Below are 5,371 nucleotides of genomic sequence, written 5' to 3'. Positions count from 1 at the left end.
AGGTCCACCTGGAGTTTTCCTCATTCTGCTGAGGTCTTGACTGCCCTCAGTGATTCCGTGTGATCTGTAGATGGTTCATTGTTCCCTTTCCTTTCAAGATCACACACGGGCCGCCCGGGATTGGTGTCAGGCTCACGAGTCAAAAGCAAAGTGGCACCTGCCCAAATCTGTGAGTTATGACCACACTCAGAGCCAGCAGAGGAAACTGGAAAAGAAAAGCTTGTGTTTGCATAATACCCCAGTCATCCTTCATTTTATCCATTATTTAGGGGTCTTTTGGTTAATGGTTGACTGTTTTTCCTGAGCATGGAGGAATTTTGGTGTGGAAAGAGCTGCATGAACATTGATGGAGCTGAGGAGAGCAGGACAGAGTTCCACAGTGTCACAGCTGGCTCCTCGGTTCCTTGAGCCTCTGCTGTTAGAGAATCTCCAAAATATCACACTAAGACTCCTTAACACTAACTGGGTGTTTTAAGAGGACATAATTTATTCAGGCCTGAGGTCCAACATGGGATAACTCCTGACCTTACGTGGACATGTAATTCTTCCAGTGTGTTGCTCATATACAATCGCTAATGCCAATTACAATTTACCCATTTCCATAAAACCCACCCCAAGTTCCCAGATTCAGTCCTTGTTTTCTCTGTCACTGCACCCTTGACCCAGATGTCTTCTTCTTCTCTTCCAACCATCCTTGCTGGGAAAGCAGCCCCTGCATGCCTTGTTCCTGTGCTGAAAGTTCACAGGCACGGTAAAAATGGAATTAACCCTTTTGGGGTCAAGGCCAAGGCTTGGTGACATTGAGCCAGGGAAGGGCAGAGTCAGCACAGCCAGGCAGGCACATTCTTCCTGTCCCATCCTTGAGCCATTTCCTGTTCTCCTGACAGTCCTCTGGAGCACTTCACAGGCCTGGAAAGTTCCTGAGGAGCTCACAAAGCCCAGAAATTTCTTTGGCTGCCTCAAGTGTGCAAATATACTTGTGCATTGTGGTGGCAAAGTGCTGAGTGCTGGTCCTCACTCACCTGCTGGTCCCTGACCCTCCCACCTCTCTGAACCAGCAAAAGCATTTTTCTTTTCCAGAAGGGCCATTTGGGGGTCCATGGCACAGCGTCATTGATGTCCCAGCTGACCCACCAGAAATAGGAAATTAAAATCAGAATTCTTGCCTGGAAGCCAAGAGGAGAGGTTGTGGACAGAGCTGGAGTGGAAGAATAATGAACATGAAATGAAAGCAGCTCTGCTGGCTGGGTCTGATGGGACACAGCTCCCAGGAAGGAAGAAATTCAGACCATCCAACCGAACATGTTCATGTTCCCTCCAACAAAAGGGAAGGAAAAACTCCATTGCAGAAAATCTAGAAAGGGAAAGAAAAAAAGTATTAACACTGCAAACTTCAAAACACAGATCCATAAAGAAGAGATAATAAAACTCATCCAGCGCCACCCCTGCCATGGCAGGGACACCTCCCACTGTCCCAGGCTGCTCCAAGCCCCAGTGTCCAGCCTGGCCTTGGGCACTGCCAGGGATCCAGGGGCAGCCACAGCTGCTCTGGGAATTCCATCCCAGCCCCTCCCCACCCTCCCAGGGAACAATTCCTTCCACTCATCAACACTGAATTTCCCCTCTTTCAGTGGGGAGCCATTCCCACTTTTCCTGTCACTGCAGCTCCTGATGAACAATCCCTCTGCAGCTGTCCTGGACCCCTACAACCTTGAGCCTCATTGACCATCCCCCAAAGGACTCTGAGTGACCATCCATCCTCAGGCAGGAATTTTCAGTCTTTATTCATGGCTTTCACAATTATTCACAGCTCTCCGTTATTTCCTCACCACGTTTAAATTGGCAAGGTTTACTCGTGGAGGCCCAGTTTGGGAATCCAGAGGGAATGTTTTGCTGGCCTCTGCTCATGTCCTGCACCGAACAAGGAGATTTTCCCCATGATTTGTGTGCCAAGACTCCCCATTGCATCATCAGGTGGCCACAACCCCCTGACCTGGCTCTCAGAGATGCAGCCATGACTTCATCCCTACCTCAGAAATTGTTTACACAGGAATGGGAAGACAGAGGCCTCAAAACATCAACTAAAAAAAGTAATTACTCCAGTTTCAAACTTCTTTTTATAGTGCAAACAAGTGCATAAATTACAGAGGAAAAAAATCCACTTTAAAATGGGTGAAAGAACTGGAATTTTATCCATTTCTTTTGCTGAAATGAAACATTTACTTCTTCTAAATTAGCCCCTCTCTCTTGTTTGAACTCCGAACAAACCAATAAAGAAGAAAACAATTATTGACCAAGCTTTTCCATTATTATTTTTTTTAATCAAGGCTTTCTCTCCTTATAAGGAAAGTCAACAGTCTTTGTTCTGAGGTAATTCAAGTGTCTCCACTGGCAGGAAAGTTTCCAAGTTTTGGGTTTAGATGTTTTCCTTTGTGTGCCTGACCTTTCCTCCAAGCTCCCGCCCTCTCCCTTTAATCTCTAACCAGCACTTTGGTGGCGTGGTTGGGTTAGGTTTTTGTTTCCCCTGAGCGCAATTCATGCCTCTGGAGTGGAGTCAGTGCTCCTGCTTTCCTTCTGATGAGGGAAAACTCAATCCTGCTCTTCCAGACAAAATTCCAAGTATTTGGACATTTCCCAGCGTTGGGAAAGATGAAGTTTGTGCTGTGCTCTGTTGGTCACCCATTGAAACCCACCTGCATCTCTGGAATGTTCCAGGCCAGGTTGGATGGGGCCTGGAGCAACCTGGGATAGTGGAAGGTGTCCCGTCCATGGCAGGGGTGGAACAAGGTGAACTTTAAGGTTTCTTCCAACCCAAACCATTCCATGATTCCATTATTCTATATTTGAGCGGTTGTATAAATCACCTGTGTCCTATTTCCCTATTTTCAGTGTCGTCCTGTCCAAAAAAACAGTGAGTGATGCCTTGTGCTCCAAACTTCTACTTTTAACATGGATTTTACTCTTGGTTTGACCCTTCCCCTAAGGGTCACTGGGAAAATCAAGCCTGGAACTGGTAAATTAAAATCTCTGTTAGGGATTTTAATGGGGTAGTTCCATCCTGGAGTGACTCTGTTGCCCTTCACCACACAGAGGAGCCTGGTGATTACACCTGAATAAGATGAAAAACTTCTTTACTGAGAGAGCACACCCAGGGAGGGTGTGGAGATTCCTCCACTCCAGGACAGCCCTGCTGGGGTAGGGAACAGGAGCAGGTGACCCTCTGTGGGCCTTTCTAACACCCCGGCATTCCCTGGGATCGGGGACTGGGAAGCACAAGGTGACCCAGGAGCAGAGATCCCTGTAATGGGTCAGACACCAGCACAGAGCCACTTGAGTGGAGCACCTGGCACTGGGATGGGACTGGGATGGGGATGGGACTGGGATGGGGATGGGACTGGGAATGGGAATGGGAATGGGAATGGGACACAGACTGGGAATGGGAATGGGAATGGGAATGGGACATGGAATGGGAATGGAAATGGGAATGGGAATGAGAAATGGCCTGGGAAAGGGAATGAGAATGGGAATGAGAAATGGCCTGGGAATGGGAATGGGAATAGGAATGAGAAATGGACTGGGAATGGGAATGAGAATGGGAATGGGAATGGGAATGGGAATGGGAAAGGCAATGGGAATGGGAATGGGAATTAGTCTCTGGGACTCTGGGACTGGGCTTATAAATGGGACAGGGATTGGGACTGGGACTGGAACTGAGAATAGAACTTGAACTGGACTGGGAATGGGATTGGAACAGAAACTGGGAATGGGACTTGGATGGAGTCTGGAACTGGGATTGGGAATGGGACTGGGACTGCAGCTGGGACAAGGACTACCACTGGGACTGGAACTGGGACTAGGACTGGAACTGGAAGTGGTCTGGGACTGAGATGGGTATTGGAACAGGGAATGGAACTCTGATGGGGACTGGGACTAGGACTGGGAGTAGGCAGAGACTGAGACTGGGACTGTGACCAGAGCTAGGACTGACTGGGACTGGGACTGGGACTGGGACCTCCTCATGTCATGGAACCAGCCAAGAGGAATGTCACAGGGAGTGGACAGCTGGCTGTGACCTCTCCAATGTCCAGCTGCTGAGGAGGACCATGGACACTGGCCTCTCCCAGGCCAGCAGGCAGAGTTTGGAGCTCCCTCTGGAGCTGAGGCTTCTCACCTGCAGCACCACAGGCACCTCCAGAGAGCTGATACACAGGGACTTTTCCACCTTCTGGCTCCGTGGGGGCTGAGAGGAGCAGAGATTTCCATTTTATTGGAATGGGCATCTCTGGACAGCAACCAAGGCACTCAGAGAGGAAGCAGCAGCACAGGGACCAATCCTGCTCCTCAATTTATTTCTGTTTGTGACAATGGCAACACTGGAACCGTGGATTATGTCACAGGAGATATGAGTCATCATAGAAAGGTTGGAAAAGAATTCCAAGACCTCCAAATCCAACCTTTGACCGAATCCCCCTGTGCCCACTGAACCACATCTCAAAGTGCCACTTTTGCTTGGTTTTTGAACACTTCCAGGAATGGTGACCTCAGCAGCCCTGGGCAGCCTCTGCCAATATTTAAACACTCTTTCAGTGGAGATTTTTTTCCCAATATCTGACCTGAACCTCCCATGGCATAACTTGAAACTGTTTCTCCTTGTTTATCACTAGGTGTCTGAGGAAAGAGGATGAACCCCACCTGGCTACAGCCTCCGGACATGTGGATGTGGGGTCCAGGTTTGTGAAGCACAGTGGGCTGAAAACTTCAGGGCAAATACAATTATGAGTTTTCATCATTTATGGAAAAATCACATCCCTTTGGAGACAGTGGGACAAAGCCTGTGAGGTGGCACAACAAGCCCACAAAAGTACAAATTTGCCTCTTTGGTAGAGACCTCTCTTGGATCTGATGAAGAATTCAAAAATGAGCCCAGATCAGGAAAAATCATTCCTGGAAGAAGATCCAAGGTGCTCCCTGAGTCTCCTTTGGAGAGGGACACCCCAACATGGATCAGGTCAGGTTGGGAAGGATGTGATGCTTCAGGTTTAGCTTTTCTATTTTTCATATTCTGTGCTGCTTTAGTGTGTAGTTGTGAGCTTTCATATTATGGGATGGTGAGCTTTCTACACAGAGCAGGGAGACAAAACAACTCCTTCTCTAGCTGGGGACCAAGGACAAATGATCCAAATCTCAGGCCCAAGAGCAGAAACAGCGTGGGCTGAAGAGAGAAAAACAAGAAGGATGGGACTACATAAATCAAAGCTGTAATTGAACAATGAACTCCAATGTGCAAATGGAGCAGAACTTATAAAAGTGAGAGACCCCATGAGCTTTCGTGCATTTTTGTGACCATTTTGGTTCATCTTGGGTGCAGCCC

General features: G+C 48.2%; 1 long non-coding RNA gene across 1 annotated transcript; it reads right to left on the bottom strand.

The window, feature by feature from the left end:
* Nucleotides 1-231: 231 nt before the first annotated feature.
* LOC137462373 (uncharacterized) lies at nt 232-5,035 on the bottom strand. Its single transcript, XR_010993680.1, has 2 exons — nt 4,172-5,035; nt 232-415 (listed from the first exon to the last, which is right to left on the bottom strand). It is a non-coding gene; the product is annotated as an uncharacterized lncRNA (long non-coding RNA).
* Between the last annotated feature and the right edge of the window lie 336 nt (nt 5,036-5,371).

Source organism: Anomalospiza imberbis, chromosome 25 (assembly GCF_031753505.1).
Source record: "Anomalospiza imberbis isolate Cuckoo-Finch-1a 21T00152 chromosome 25, ASM3175350v1, whole genome shotgun sequence".
Taxonomy (NCBI): domain Eukaryota; kingdom Metazoa; phylum Chordata; class Aves; order Passeriformes; family Viduidae; genus Anomalospiza; species Anomalospiza imberbis.
The sequence above is the reverse complement of the archived record's forward strand: the minus strand, read 5'-3'. Positions and strand labels throughout refer to the sequence as shown.